This window comes from Scomber japonicus, chromosome 4, assembly GCF_027409825.1.
Source record: "Scomber japonicus isolate fScoJap1 chromosome 4, fScoJap1.pri, whole genome shotgun sequence".
In the NCBI taxonomy this organism is placed as follows: Eukaryota; Metazoa; Chordata; class Actinopteri; order Scombriformes; family Scombridae; genus Scomber; species Scomber japonicus.
In genome coordinates, this window is record NC_070581.1 from 7,258,860 (window position 1) to 7,276,116 (window position 17,257).

Below are 17,257 nucleotides of genomic sequence, written 5' to 3' on the forward strand. Positions count from 1 at the left end.
CGGGGACGGAGGGGAGGATACACTCTCTCGCTGACTTCCCCCCTCCTCTCCTCTCTACACACACTTTTAAAAACACCTCTCTCTCCAACTCGGCCCTGCTGCAGTCACACATGTGGACTCCCCGTTTTTCTGCCTCCCCCACCCCCTCTCACTGCTCCTCTTTGTTTCACACCCCTAACTTTCTTAGGCTCACTTGGTTTCCCCTACTTTATTTGAATTCCTTCATCTGACCCTTGACTCAAATGCTGATGCTCAATGATTCATCTTCCAAATCCAGTAAAGCTGTATCCTGCCTTCACCCTTAACTCTCCTTTTCGTCCTCTTTTGCAATCCTGCCATCCCAAGAAACACGTCTCTGCCTCCCTTCTCCCTTTCCTCCTGCTTCTACCCGTCTACTAGGTTTGCCTCACTCTTACATATACAATTACCTCTCTGTTCTCACCCCCACCCATCTCTCCTCCTCAGCTCCCCTCTGTTTCCTGCTCCTAGATACAGGCAGTCGCTCCCTTCGGCTCAGGCAACTCATTGTTGGTATTGTCTAGAAAAACAAACCAAGAAACCACAACAGTGACGGCAGCTGTTAGGATGCTTGGTAAGCCAGTGATTCAGACCGGACTGAGCCTTCCCTTGTTTACAGTGCGACAGCCGGTAAACAAGGTCTCTTTCACCTAACGTGTAACAAAGGATGCGTGATGCTGTATCTACGAAAGTCAGATGCATCCTCGTCATTGTTCAGATGATTTACATCTCGATAGTGATGGAAAATAAAAAATAAAACTTAAAGTGTCCCCCTGCATTTTTAATATCGCCACAGGGTGTGAAAAATATTAGCATTACTCATGTTTCTTTCCCTCGCAGTCTCTTTGCTGTTGTTTATTTCTTCTCTCTTGAGTGTTTTGGCTGCTGCGCAAGAGCTCACAAGGCTTGGAAGAGTGAGACTGTACCCCTTAAAAGGCAAATTCTTGATGTGCCTCCAAAAAGCCCCCCTCCCCCCTCGCCTCCTCCTCCTCTCATCTTTGTATTTACTCTCTACATTCCCCCTTTCCTCTCATTTGTTTTTCTCTCCTTCTCTCACTGTGTCTCCCTCTTTATTCTTATTATTCTGCCTCTTCGAACGCAGAGGCGGTTTTTGTTATTGCAGACATTTTGCCCCAGACAAGCTTTCCAGGTGTCCTTCCTTTCCTTCAGCCTCGACCCTCCCTTCCTCTACCCTACCATGCATCCATCCATCCACTCAACCGGTCAACGCCAACCCAACCCCTCCTCCTTTGGCTTTCACGTGATTCCTCCCCCTCGATGTATGTCTCCACTTTCAGGCAAGGTCTCAGACATGAGCTCAGAGTGCAGACAGCATTTACAACAAACCCCCCTCCTGGTTTTACATGCCATGAAATTAACTCCTTCTAATCAACTCAGGTGCCTTCAGACTCCTAGCTTTGCATATGGAAAACGTGGAAACTGACAGGAGTTAGTTTAGGAAGACTGAACAGTTAACGTCAAAGCCAAAAAGTAGGATTTCGTCTGATTAGAAAGTAGATGGCACCAATACCAAAACCATCTAATACTTGGTCTTTTTTTGGCATCTCCTATTGCAACATACTTGGCACTTGGTTGGTAGACTTGGCAGAAATCACTTTTAGTCTGGATCCTAGGAGATTAATGAGAGATCTGTGGAAGATGAAAACAGGGGGGGGAGTTGTTGATAAGGAGGAAAGGACACAGGGATAGAGGGAAAGAAAGTATAACATATCCGAGAAGAGCTAAGAAAGACAAGATAGACCAAGTCCATATATGGAGAATGGGTGAGAAAAGGAGAGGGATTGTATTCTGAAGAAACAAATGCTAAAAGAAACAAAGGAGTACAGAAATAGACACGGTCGTGATGATGTCAGGGTTGACGCTACTCAAATTATCTATAGGCCTTGTTCCGTTTTCGTAGCGTCTTCTCTCTGAGGATGTATGTTCACTCCTCCAGCTGATGGACAGCGGTTGTAAACATGCGTTACACTTTGCCAAGGTTATAAAACAGACTTCCACATCTCTTTGTGCTAGACAAGCCTCTCTCACCCTCTCCTTGGCCCCTTTGCTGTGTCCAAGCATCTGTGTTCATGGGCCAGTCTTGAACTACCCATAACCTCATTGCGTGTGGCGTCTGTGTGTGTGTGTGTGTGTGTTTGTGTGTGTGTGTGTCAGTAGTTCTTGGGCTGAAGACCAAGGACATCCATGCAGAGTGTGTGTGCACTGGTTAAGCTCACATCTCACTAAGTGCAAGATCCACAGGACTGAAAGGACAGGAGGACTATTGCAAGTCAACATACAGACAGCTTGATATACTGCACTGATGGTGCATCACAGCTGTGTTTTTCTGGGTTTGTTTTGGAGTCTTATTGCCCCCCAGTGAGCAAAAAATACCTTAATGCTACTTTATATTTAAAGGAAAAGTCTGTTTTTTACATTTTTCTCAAAGTCAGCAAGTCCAATTAGAAGATAACGCCAACAAATAACCTCCGAACAAGTGTGCTTGGTCTAGATCTTATTCCTCTGTGCTATAGAGCTCCATTGTTGCCCAGTAATATTAAAAACATGTCAAAGACTCCACATTGCTGCACTGGTTGATATGATCCTCCTCTGTGTTGAAGATGAGGACTGTAATATATTTTGTGCCTGCTGCCATGAGCATCAATCATGTTTAAATCTGCCACTAAAAATAGTCAAACAAATGTACCATACCTTCTCTTTGTGTCTCAACGTTTGCTTTAAACTACAAAGCCCAGCTGTTTTAAGAAATGATTTAGTGTCTTTAAAAAAAAAGAAGCTATGAAATGATGAGCTGTTTTTAAATATTTAGGCCTTTAGCAGGAAAGCAATAGACTGAGTGTCACAGGGAGTGAAGTGAAGTTAAGAAGAATTGTGAGACAAACCAGTGCATTAGGTTTTAGTTGTTAAAAATATCACAAATCTCATCCTTTATATCATACTTAGTGCTTGCCAAGCAGCATTTCAATTAATCAGGATTTTATCTGGTTCTTGACCTAAAAGTTAAACAAAAACAAGGTACATACGGGAAACTGTAAAAAGTAATGGGATCAAGCTAGACTAGATATTTCACACCTGTGTTGCCCTCTGTGCCCAATGGGCGTCACAGGCTCACGAACAGGAAATGGAATAAAAACCAGGTCTTTAAAAATTGGATTAAATATTAAATCAAGCTGTTGTGAAACTAACAAACAAACAAAAAAGTCAATAATATAGCAGAAAATGAAACATCACTGCTGAAAAATATAAAGGTGTGGTGCAGATAAACCTTGAAATGTCATTGTCGGGAGGATTTACTTTCGTGTTAGAGATTGACGTCAGATTAGACACCGAGCACACGCTGAATACAAAAGCCGGAAACAGAATGTCTCGCTCTCCTAGCTTAGTCATCATGGAAAGGATGGAAGGAAACTGAAATAAAAGCCAAGCCAGGCTAGAAATCTGTCATATCCAAATCACCGTGATGATCCTGCAGCTAGAAAATAGTATCCAGCGCTGCTTTCTCTTTCCTCTGCTGCATAAATCAACAGGTTCAAATAGAAAGCACAGTAAAAGTGGCCAATAAAAGTTTACAATCACTCATGCTTTAAATCTACAGTAAGTTACAGTACAGTGCAGCGGTGGTTTTGTGAGGCCAAACTCTTACAGCAGTCAGGAGGTTACTGCTATGTTACTATGGTATTTCAAATTTGGCCAATATTATTTTACCAATTCATCACTTAAACCTTTTTTCTTAACTTTCCTGGCTTTTCTTTTTTCTTTTCTTTTTTTCAATGTTCTTTTTATTGAACATTATAACATACATTCTGCATACAAGTGGTACACAATGACTGAGTTTTTTTTTTCAAATGCAGTGTCTTTAAATTAAACATGGCGCTCTTCCTCAGTCTTTTACTTTCAATCAAAATAAAGGAAAATACCTATTTACATACACAAATAAAATTATGCCCAGGACATAGTTATTTACATTCTACCATGCATTTTGACCAGTTAAACTAAGAGTTTTACCATGTTACCAGTGTAGCCAGTATAGTAACATACAATGAAACAAAAAGAAACAAAACATTTCAACTCCTGTAGCTATGAATAGGGTTTTTTTCCATGTCGTACATCTCAGATAAAGTCTGACCTAATTGGTTTTATGTACTCTATCCAGTTTTCCCAAATTCTTTTAAATCTGTCCACCTCCAGTCTCAAAGAGAAAGTTCACTTTTCCATCATATATATATATATATATATATATATATTGTGTATTACCTCAACCCAGACTGCTTTTTTGCTTGGAATTAACATTATTCTATAAATATGTTTGTCCCCAAATCTTGTAAAATCTATGTCCAGTTTCCCCAAGTATAATACCATTCATTTTTATCCATACACTTCTTAAGCTCCTGCCAGTAGCTGCCAATGGATGGACAGCCCCAAAACATGGAAATGGTCAGCTTTATCAGCTCCACATCCCCTACACTTTGTATTTCCTGACTTTTCTTAACTTACAGTTTTCACACCTGCTTGACCATCTTAAAAACCACTGTTGCCATCAGTGCCTCACATAAACTGGTTAACAAAGGAGACACAAAGACTCTTACACGTCATCCGGTACAGTAAATGAGGCACCCACATGGTGTGACATGCTGTATGCAAGGACAGTCAGTGTTTTCTACTTTTTTGTGCATACATCACCAACAACAACATGCTGTGATGTTAAATCTCTGAACATTTCTCAATGCTTTAAAAGTATACAGATTTTCTGTCGCTGACAGTCGACCAGGGTCAATTTTGACCCAGGAGGACAACAGGTGTTAAGTCAAAATTGAGATATAATTTCATTTAAATGAGACCTATTGACCATAATTTCCCAAAATATGTGCAAAACCTGTGGTAATAAATTGGAATGAAGTTGGCTAAAAGAGTCTAACACAGAATTGGGTGATAATTTATACCTTATGCTTTATAAACAGTCAAACCAGACTGGGTCAGATTCACTCAGGAGGACAAAAGATGCATAATCAATGGGAAGACAACAGGAGGATTAAGGTCTTAAAGAATTATAACGTTGCTGTTGCATGTTTACATTTCTTCAACCACTTTTTAAAGTCATATGTAGTGTTGTGGAATATATATAAGGCAGATATTTCCATTCACTTCAGTATGGTGTAGGAACCAGCTTAGACAATAATTTATTTTTACACTAACACATTATCTTCTATTATGTGCAGGGACCAGTAGATTATTCAGGAAGACACTGCATACAGCCAAGACATAGTTCAACACATAACCCCCAGTAAAACTAAACAAACATTACATAACATGTTAATTATTGAGCTTTTGAGGTGCTGGTATGTGGACTTGTTCTACCTTTAAAGGTCAGGTTCACAATTTTTAAATTTGGTCTTAAAACAACAGTCCTGAGGTCCAATGAAGATTTAAACAGATTTTTCTTGTTGTAATCATTCCTCCTGTTCATACTGACAATTAGAAAATCCCTTCATAATAAACTTACAATGTAAGTGATGGGGAAATCCACAGTCCTCTGTGCAAAAAAGTCCCTCTTTCAGTTACTGTTCTTCCATCACAGCTCAACAGGGAAACACAAAGAGGGAATTTGATGCTAAAAATACTGTAAATTGGCAGATATCCATTTGATATGACTAACTCAAACTGCTGAAGCCGCATTCAAGCTTCACATCTACTTTTGAATGCATTTTTGCCGGACTTTGTCCTCCATCACTTACATTGAAAGTACATTTGAAGGGGATCTTTAGAAGCCAGTATGAACAGGGATTACAGGGAAACCTCTTTCACTGTTCATTTAGGCTTCTGCAACCAAAAATTGTGAACCTTCCCATGAACAGAGCCAGGCTATTGTTTCCCACTTTCCAGTCTTCATTTTAACTACCAGCTGGTTGTAGTTTCATATGTTAAGGTCAAGCATTAGATCATCTAACTGTTTGCAAGAAAGCAAATAAGCTTATTTCCTAAAAATATCTAACCGTTGCTTTTTGGTTGTCACAAAAACACAAAATCCTAACTTTAAAGCAGCGCTGGGGCCCAAATCATTTCTTTGTAGGGGGTTAAGTGGAATGACTGAAGCTCAACATACAATCCCCATACTTCAAGGGTCGTAATCAATATCATTTCTGCATTAAAAAAAAAGATTATTACCTCTGTTCCGAGAACACAGCAGCAATGACAGTCATTTCTTTTTTTGGAGATGGCATCTTGACATGGATTAGGCAGAACCCGCTGACGTTCTATCCCAGTGGATTTGACCCAACATAGGAAACAGAGAGGAGAGGCTGGGAAAATGTCTTTGTGCTTAAAGTGTATCTAAGTGTAGGCAGCTGTTCAATAAAAGAACAATTCTCTCATTGTGCTCTTAATCACTCAAAATAAAAAGAAAGGATAACATGGTAGCAGAATTTGTCCAAGGGTTGATATGAAATCAATTACTCATTACAACATTAATGATCAGCAAAACTGTGTATGAAAAAGTCTAGAAAATGATGTTGTAAAATCACTCGGCAAGTGTTTTTTTTGCTGGTATTTTTACTAGATAACTTAGTATCATGAAATTGGAGCCACAGGTCTGTGTGAACATAAAAGAGGCTCCACTTTGCTACACAGTTAACCTCACCGTGGTTTAAAGATGTGATTTTTTTTCTAGGTAATGTTCACTTTGCACAAGATGACTGAAATATGTGGTAGAGCCTTTCCTTCAGCGGATGAGAAAGTAATAAACTCCTCACATAAATGTTGGTTAATCTGGCCCACTCTAAAACAGACTCATAATGAGCTGATTAAGAGAAATGATAAAATCTCCTGTGGCTGTGGTATGAAAAACTTGTTGATGATCTCATGAACTTTGTGGACAATGAGGGAATGCTGGACCATGTGTTGTTGGGTAAAATATCTCTCTAATTGCATTTCTGAAAAATAACACCAGGCTTATATTCCTTTTACAGTTTAAAAAATGTCTTAGACAAGGGACTCATAATTCAAGTGATTAAAAAGAGAAAAACAAAAGGAGTTGGTGTATGTTAGTAAGCATGTAGCGCCCTCTTGTGGTTAAACTGAGACTCTGTCAAAAGCAGGGCTGTAATTAACGATGTCCTTATTATTTGATGTCTTTATTTCTTGACAACAACACAAAACAGGAAATCTTCATCTTCACTGTGCACCAGTGTGTGACCACACAGCACTGCAACATAAACTATATAAAAACAGCTATAGTTTGAAGCTAACTTAGCAAATGCTAGCAATATGCTTCTAACTTAATTTACAAACAATTTACAAACACTTACAAACATCACCCATGAATATAGTCCATCACAAGGATCATGAATGATTGTTCCCCAAAGTAATATCAGGGTCGAAAGTCTGAAACCGAAAACAAAACTGACCTGAAACTCAAGAATGACTGAATCAAAAGTTCTGTCCTGAATTATGTAGAAATATCGTTGAAAGACCTGAAGGGGGCAGTCCAACTGATATTCAAGGAGGAATGGGCTAAAATCTTAGGGAGATGAAGGACAAGGAACAAGGGCATACTTTATTTATGTCTTTATGTGTTCATTCATTATATTCCAACCCGCATGTCCTTCCTTAAGTTATTCCTGCTAAAGGGGGTCACAGCAGTTATTGAAAGAAAGGGTTCATACTTTTGCCTCACACAAATAGACTCTATGAGTCATTACACATTACACCTGTCAGATATCAAATTAGCAACTAATCTGTTGACTATTTTCTCTATTTATTGTTGTTATATGTATAATTATATATTATAATTGTTTGATCTGTAAAATATCAGAAAATGATGAAAAGTGTCAATCACTGATTCCAACTCAAATGTCCACAACAGTCCTCAACCCAAAGATATTCAGTACAAAGAGGCAAAGCCCAATATAAATCAGAATGTAACACAATAATATAACATAACTGTATGAAAGGCCCATTCAGCATTATGTATTTTAATAGATTAGGTACATTTAGATGATAATATTTGTACTTATTTGTAATTAAGTATATTCTATAATTTTACTTTTTGTAAAATATCTGGCAAATATCATCAACACCTCTGCATAGAAGTGTGAAATCTGTTAGGGTTAGCGTTAGGAAGCCACTTCCTGTTGCGGAGACGTCTGAGACGATAAGATAAACAAATGATTGACAGAGATAAACTAAATTGCAGAAATGGAAGTGAATAATGTGTCAGGGTCTTCAAAGGCCAAAATAATAAACAAAAAACCCACACTAACTAGAAAAGAAAAGCTCACTTGGTGTACAGAATCAAACAATAAAACAATAATAAGCTCTCTGGCTAACCACACAGTAGAAGAAAAGGAGAACAAAATAAATTAGAACTTTTACAAGGTTACAAGGTCAAGAATTTAGGAAGTGTGTGCTAATGTTGGATGAAGAATTTAAGATGTTCTTTATTTCCTGCTAACCTTCTTTTCAGAGTCACATGTACACTCGTAGACTTCAATTCCATCATAAATTCTATAGACTTGCTTCCCCAAATTAGGTTGCCAAGTATTAGTTTACAACAGCATATAGAATAGTTTGAATTAGCTCCACCAAGACTACAGCAATAAACTGCTACAGTACTTACATCATGAATCAGTCTCAATGATTGAATAATGAAATATATGATAGTATAACACTTAGGAGCCATTCTGTGGTGTAATTATTACTCTTCTCCAAACTTTAATGAACTTTACTTGATAACAGTTCTCTACATTTACTTACATGTACTCACTGTGCAGCTGTGCAGCTTGAAAATGCTGCTAGCCACAGTCAGTCAGTCACAGGAAAAAGTAAATATTTGTTCACCATGTGTGACTATACAGTACTGGATATTTTTGAATTAAACAGGAGGGATTGTGATGCTCTTTGGTAAATAATCCTGGACTCATGTTTACATGCTGTCCAGTTAAAGCATGTTGAACAAGAAAATGAGCACGCTTTGTTACATGCAGCAGACACTGTTTGAAAAACTGTGTTTAAAAAACAGTGTCTGCTGCTATCTGCTGTCAAATAGAAGCTAGGGTGGTAATAAACCCCTGTTGCCAAAGGTTTTATGACACACACCCCTGCATCGACATCAGGTCAACTTCCTGTACATGCAGACGTGGTGAGGGCAGTGCAGGCAGTCTTTCTGACAGAGCAGTCAGAGAGGCTCTACACACAATACTTTCTCACAAGATGGTGTTGATTGCAATTCTATGTAAGTACCTTTCTAAACTTCTGTATTGTCATTATGATCAAGTGATAATCTGTCATTATGTCACTCTGTTTGATAAAAGCTGAAAACTTGTGAACTCAGACAGGTGCAGAAACTCTTCATCATGTGACAGTTCCATGAGATTTTTTTTTAGAGAAATAAGTTATTGCAATAGTAGCACACTTGTATCTTAAAGCTGCTGAACAGAAGTTGATTGTACTGGACACCAAGTATTTTTTACTTGTCTCCAGTAGAATAACACACCCGCATATGAAAGTGTGACCTGTGTGTGTGTGTGTGTGTGTGTGTGTGTGTGTGTGTGTGTGTGTGTGTGTGTGTGTGTGTGTGTGTGTGTGTGTGTAAGATGTACGGAGCAGCAGGGCCTGGATGAGGAAACAGGGGATAAAACAGACTAATAATAGTAACAACAGTATGGTTACTTTTTACTTGCCGACAACAAAGTTTAGATGATCTAATTGATCAGATGTATGTTATACAAGGCAAGGCAAGGCAGCTTTATTTCTGAAGCACATGTCATACCTAGGGGCAACTCAATATGCTTTACATAAAAACAAACATTTGACAGCAAGAATTAGAAGCATAAAACATACAATTAAAAAGATAGATGAATAAAATCCAATTATTATAACACAGCCATCCAGATGGAGCTCATCAACATAGATGTGATCAGATGTTGTCTGAAGGAGCAAACATTAAACCAGCCACCCTGCTCATCTTCAGTATTTTTCAGATATTGTTAGTGCTTCCTCTGCTACAGTACCAGGGCTTGCTTCATAGCAAGTGCCTAACTGAACAGTGAGGCTGCTGTCAGTCACTACAGAGACTTTGTAGCATACATGTAACCAAGGCTGGTTAGAAGTTAGAGGGTCTTAATATTGAACTACACTAACTGGAGTTAGAAGACCTTTTTACATACATTCATACACTGCAATGCAATGTGCCAATCTGCTCATCAGAGGGAAACTCATTTTCACACACACATTAATACACTGTGGAACAATTAAGGGTCAAGTATCTTGCCCAAGGATACATTGACATGCAGATTTGCAATATCCTGTTTAGTTGACCCCCTGAGCCACAGCTGCCCCATATTATTGAAGAATAAACATCTCTCTCTCTCTCTCTCTCTCTCTCTCTCTCTCTCTCTCTCTCTCTCTCTCTCTCTCTCTCTCTCTCTCTCTCTCTCTCTCTCTCTCTCTCTCTCTCTCTCTAATACAGACATACTTTAAAAACAGGTGTAATTGGTGCTTTGTCCCTTGTCCTAACAGTGTCAAACTTTTGCAAGCATTTGCAGGTGAAGCAGTAAAGTCTGACATATTGTGTATAAGATCCATATAAACTCCAATTTCACATGCTCATGTATTACATGTTTCATGTGTTTTGTGGTATTTCCTGTTCTATCTTTCTATTACTCACCTCTCCTCTCATTGCAGACTCCCCCTCCCTGTCCTCATGTTCCTGTTTCTGTTCCTTATCTTTTTCTGCTCTTCTTTTGCACCTTCGGCCTTTATAGGGTGGTGACAGGAAATGATGTGAAATGTGTTCACTTAAATATATATATCTGCATTTTTCTCTCCACACATTCTCCAGCATGTCGTATATTTAGTCTTGGGAGTACTTCAGTCCATTTGTTTGCATCCATCTAAAAAAAGTACTCTCATCATACCAAGTGCCTTCATTAAACCTCTTTTTAAGAACTATCTGCTGTCATTTGTGTAATTGGAGCACAGGTTGCATCACATTACATTAAAGTGAAAATTTCAGGAATCATGTAGAATGTCAACTTCCTGTAAGAGTCTAGTCTGTGGTGAGGGCAGTGCAGGCAGTGCAGTCATTCTGGAAAAGCAGTCAGAGAGGCTCTACACACAATGCTTTCTCACAAGATGGTGTTGATTACAATTCTATGTAAGTACCTTTCTAAACTTCTGTATTGTCATTATGATGAAGTGATAATTTGTCATTATGTCATTCTGTTTGATAAAAGCTGAAAACTTGTGAACTCAGACAGGTGCAGAAACTCTTCATCATGTGACAGTTCCTTGAGATTTTTTAAACTAAAAAGTTATTGCAATAGTAGCACACTTGTATCTTAAAGCTGCTGAACAGAAGTTGATTGTACTGGACACCAAGTATTTTTTACTTGTCTCCAGTAGAATAACACACCCGCATATGTGTGTGTGTGTGTGTGTGTGTGTGTGTGTGTGTGTGTGTGTGTGTGTGTAAGATATACAGAGCAGCAGGGCCTGGATGAGGAAACAGGGGATGAAACAGACTAATAATAGTAACAACAGTATGGTTACTTTTTACTTGCCGACAACAAAGTTGTGCAGAAACTCTTCATCATGTGACAGTTCTTTGAGATTTGTTTTAGAGAAAAAAGAAGTTGTTTGTACTGGAAACTCCAACAGTGTTTTTCACTCGTCTCCAGTAATAAGCAGAGATAGATTAGTGACACACCCGCATATGAAAGTTTGACCTTGTGTGTGTGTGTGTGTGTGTGTGTGTGTGTGTGTGTGTGTGTGTGTGAGATGTAAGGAGCAGCAGGGGCTGCAAGAGAAAGCAGGGAATAAAACAGACTAATAATAGTAACAAACGTATGGTTACTTTTTATTTGGTACCAAAGTTTAGATTATCTAATTCATCAGATGTATGTTACACAAGGCATGACAAGACAAGGCAAGGCAAGGCAAAGCAATGTAAGGCAAAGCAAGGTAAGGCACGGCAGCTTTATTTATGAAGCACATTTCATACCCAAATACCCACCCTGCTCATCTTTTCACTATTTTTCAGATATATTGTTAGTGCTTCCTTTTTTTCTCTTTTTAAATTAACAATTGCTGAAATAAAACAGGAATAGAACATGTATCAAAGGTCTGATACCACACTTGAACGTGGACATCGCGACTGTAAGACATGCCATAACCAGGGGCGCAGTGACCACTCTGCTACCAGGGCTCTCTTCATAGCAAGTACCTGACTGAACAGTGAGGCTGTGGTCAGTCACTATAGAGACTTTGTAGCATACAGTATATCAATCTTTATTTGTATAGTGCCAAATCACAACAGAGTTATCTCAAGGCACTTTACACATAGAGCAGGTTCTAAACCAAACTTTAAAGGGACCCAACATTCCCACATGAGCAACAGTGGCAAGAAAGAACTCCCTTTTAACAGGAAGAAAACCTCAGAACCAGACTCAGAGTGGGAGTGGTATATATGTAACCAAGGCTGGTTAGAAGCTAGTGGGTCTCAATATTGAACTACATTACCTGGATCATGAGACTTTTTTTGGGCAGTGAGTGTGAGACGGTGTCTGAGAACATGTGACAACTCTGGCATGTGTGTATGGGTGTGGCACAGTATGGCACAACACCCTCTCTGCCTAAATTGATGTTGGGATCCACACAGATAATAAAACACAGAGATGTGAATTCTCCTAACCCTAACCCAGATTTGCGATCTCCTGATTAGTTGACCTCCTGAGCCAAAGCTGCCCCCTATTAATAAACATCTCTCTTTCTGCCTCTCTCTCTCTCTCTCTCTCTCTCTCTCTCTCTCTCTCTCTCTCTCTCTCTCTCTCTCTCTCTCTCTCTCTCTCTCTCTCTCTCTCTCTCAGTGGCAGTCATTTTGGCAGTTGCACAGAGTGAAGTAAAGACACTAACAGTGAAGTCTGGAGGACAAATCCATCTGCAAAGTGATCTCAGTGGACCAAAGGCTGTCTCGCAGTTTCACTGGTCTTTTGGCACAGGACAGGAACCAGAGACCCTCATTGATGTGGATGGAGGCCAGGTGGACCAGAAGCCCCCAGATAGGTTTGCTGGAAGACTATTCCACGACATAATGACAGGCTCTGTCAACATCTCATCTGCCAAGGTCCTTGACAGTGGCATTTACAAAGGATGGATTACTGCTGAAAATAACAAAATTTACACTGTCAATTACAATGTCACTGTTTTGGGTGAGTATTTTAAAATGTCAAATAATTGTGTTCAGTGTGTGTGTGTGTCTAGTGTTTGAGGCTGTATATTAGTACCTGTTCTTTCTCTTCATGTCAGTCTCACAGCTGCTAATGAAGCTTGTTGTCTTCTGTTGTCTCACAGATGCTGATCTCATGAAACCAAGTGCTGGACATGTACATGACCCCACTGCTCACAGGAGGAGCCACCTCATACTTGTTCTAGTTTGCCTCGTGGTTGCAGTCTTCATTGTTGCTGTCTGAATTGTGCTTTTCAAAAAGAAGGTTAGAATGAACAGAGTTCTGATCGTTATATGAGTTTAGGACCCTTGTTGTGGGTCATCCATAGAATCACTAACAGTGGGATCTTGTGTCTTCTCTCCTTCACAGAAAAGTAACAGCAACCATGATATTCCAGAGTGAGAACTGTTGCAAATGCTGGTTGGACTACTGCAAAGGGAAATCACTTATTTATACTAATTTATGAATTCATTGGATTTATGTGTTGGTCATTATCTATATCTGCATAATGAGCTTTTCTTTGTATTTGATTCAATGAAGACCTGTTGAATGTGGAGTTTCATCTGATCTTTGTTGTAATCAAACCAGAACTCACCAAAAATCACCCAAACTGAAATCATCAAATAGTGAAACACGCCTGTTACATTTTCCTGGAATCAAAAGTGACATCTTCAAATGTATGTATTTGTCTGACCAACAGTTGTACACTCAAAGATGTTCAGTTTACAATCATGTATTGTAAAGAAAAGCATTAAACGGTCAAATCTCACATCAGTATAACTTGGGTGTTGTCCTCCTCATTACAGTTACTACATAGAGTAAAGTAGAGCAGTATAGTAGAGAAGCACAGTTCAGCCTAATGATGTGTTCTTCAGTTGGCTAAGTTTGTCAGCTGTGACATACATACAAATTAAAAAATATATATAACATGCACATGCATTTTTGACTCTGTCACAAATTCAGTAAACATGCTAACAGAATACAATTAGCAAGTCTGAGGAGAGTTTGGCCCAAATAATCATACTGGTAATTACAGCAACATTCCATTTCTGTCACACTGTGGGACTATTTTGAGGAAAAGAAAGAAGGGAGGAGTTGAAATGGCACTGCTAGATGTCCTACTCATGAGTCATCAGCTGCAGGCTGCAACATAATGCACTTTCTTGACCGCAACAGGTTTAGATAAAGAACAGTTAAGTATCTGACTTTGAAACCTGATATGACATTTGGTACCTCAGTCTTACTTAGGCTCTTATCAGTCATCATATTGTATTGCCTTAAGCCTTGAACAGTCTAATTTTTCACTAAGATCTACATTACACTTATCTAACACTCTAATCGTGAGCGTCAGCTGTACATATACGGCCAGGATGTTACTGTATGTCATGCTTCACTAGTACAGTAGCTGATAGTAGGAACATCTTTTTTCCGTGCCCCAGGAGGTGGGGAGGGTGCTATGTATGCAGCACCATTTTAACACATAACATAACATTATTTGAAAATAACCCTTTTAACTATCTCACCACTTATCTTCCATATTGTCACATTGCTCTTAGCATACTCTGACTACAGATTATACTACAGCAATACAAAAAAGGTGTTTCTTGATTTGGTTGACATGCAGCAAAGGACCTCCGATCAGGATTCAAACCGGGGTCGGCTAGGTATATGGCATGCACTCTAACCACTCAACCACCTGCACACCGAGCTCATTACTTTTAACACAGTTAAAGATGTCCCTACAATGTTTCTTCCATAATTCAACAATATTTTCAGACCCAGTAATCCCATCAATACTGGATGGCAAGGGTGTCTTACTGTTATTGATTACCTTAATCTATGGTTAGAGTTTTTACAGTTAAGATTACCACACAGAATAGCATCATATGGTTCCTCAATCTTACTTAGGCTCTTATCAGTCATTATATTGTATTACCTTAACTAAGCTTTGAACAGTCTAATTTTTCACTAAGATCTCAACACTCTACTTGTGAGCGTCAGCTGTACATATCCGGCCAGGATGTTGCTGTATGTCATGGTTCACTAGTACAGGGCTGATAGTAGGAAAAATATTTAAAAATACTTCTCTGGAGTCCTCGCCCTCTTGCCTTTCGGCTCGGTCCCTAATTACCTAAACATTTACTACTTGAGGGCATGAACAAGGACACTGACACAACTAAAACAGATCGGCTGTTTGACTGGAATTGTTTACTGTCCTGTAGCAGCATTGACCAGGTGGCTTTGTGATCCGGGCCTACATGGACATTTTCCATCTTGGAATCATGATCTGCACATGTCTGTGGGAGGACCATCCTCCTGACGTCACTCCCTGCTTCTCTTCTCTTCACCAGGCTGTCCTAGGCGGGGCACACAGCTGACCTTAACTGATCTTGGTGAGGTAGCACATTTGTTTTATTCTCTCTGAAAGCTTAGATTACATATGTTAGAAACATCACAGACTTCTCTTTATACTTGGTGTATGTTCTGTTGGTTCCACCCCTTTGCACATCCTTGACAATAGTTTTACTGTGCATTTTTTGGTGTAGCCAAAGTCAGAGTGGTATGTTCAGTAACATTTGCAGCATGCTTTTTCTGATAACGTGTGATTGAAGCACTTGACTTTTTCCCATTCAAAGACAGACGCTATTCGGAAGCATTTGAGTCTGGTTTGTGCAAGCTGCACATTGTTTCCTTCCAGTGTAGAACATTCAGCCTGGTTGTTCTGTGATGTCTTACAACAAACTAGTGCAAGTTGTCTTTGATATTGATGTGACGCAGTTTTTATTTTCCCCCTTATAAAAATGTATGTGGCTGATATTAGACCTCTTTTCTGTTTGTTTACTTAGTAGTCTCTCTCCTCTTTTTCATGACAGCATATTGCAGTGTGTATAGACAGATAAATAATCACTAACATGCTATGTCTCAGAGGCAGTCCTGGCTAGTTTTGCGCCCTGGGCTGACCGACCAAGCAGCAGTTTGTGTTGTGTGGCCTGGGATCATAATCATCAAAGTCAGCCCATCCCCCTCCCCCCTCTCCCCTTGCTTTTCCTCACAACCTGCTTACAACCTGCTTTTCCTTACCACCTGCTTGCAGCCTCTGCAGTCGCAAATTCCTGAGATTCTTGTCATCCACATCTGTTAGACTACACACAGATTTGATCTTAATAAAAAGCAGTTCCATTACATAGTCCATTTAGTAGTTGTTCTGGATCTTTCAATTGCATTACATACATGGTGTTCTCTTATTCAATTGTTCAAGTACATTTTTGGGGGGAATACTTTAAAGATTTCTTATCTGTGTAGGTTTAAAAGTTTACATTCAAAGTTGATTATTGACTTCTGAATCAGCGATTGACAACAGGTCATCTCGTGGTCCGTCTACAGTGCAACTATCAGTCAATTAATTGATTAGTCAACGGATAGAATATGAACTGGTAATAACTTTGATAACCAGTTAATCATTGTAGTCCCAAACATTCTTTGCCATTGGCTGATTTGCTGCTTTTCGCCATTTAATATAATTGTAAATTAAACGCTTATGGGTCATTTTTCACAATTTTCTGACAATTTATAGGCTGAATGATAATTGAGAAAATAATCACCAAAATAACCCATAATCAAATTATTATTACTAAGTTTTGAAGTAGAAATTCCTTGAAACAGACGATTCAGAATAGCTACTAAGTACTATTATCAACTGTTTCCATGGTGAAAAATGGATTTTAGAGCATCATGTTTGATGTTAATTTGTGTGTTTGTTTAAGAATTCATGATGTTTTGTTCTTACTTTACCTACCTATCTACTGTTTGTATTCTGCAGTGAATCCTGAGACCACATCATCAGGCAGTGTACTACAGCGTCATCTGGTGGTTGAACTCAGCAAAACCTCCCTTTACGTCCTGATGATGCACTTTTACCGAACCGTCACTAGGGGGCAGTGCAGGCAAAGTAATAAGCTGGAATCTATTTCACTTACACTGACTATTCCAATAAATGT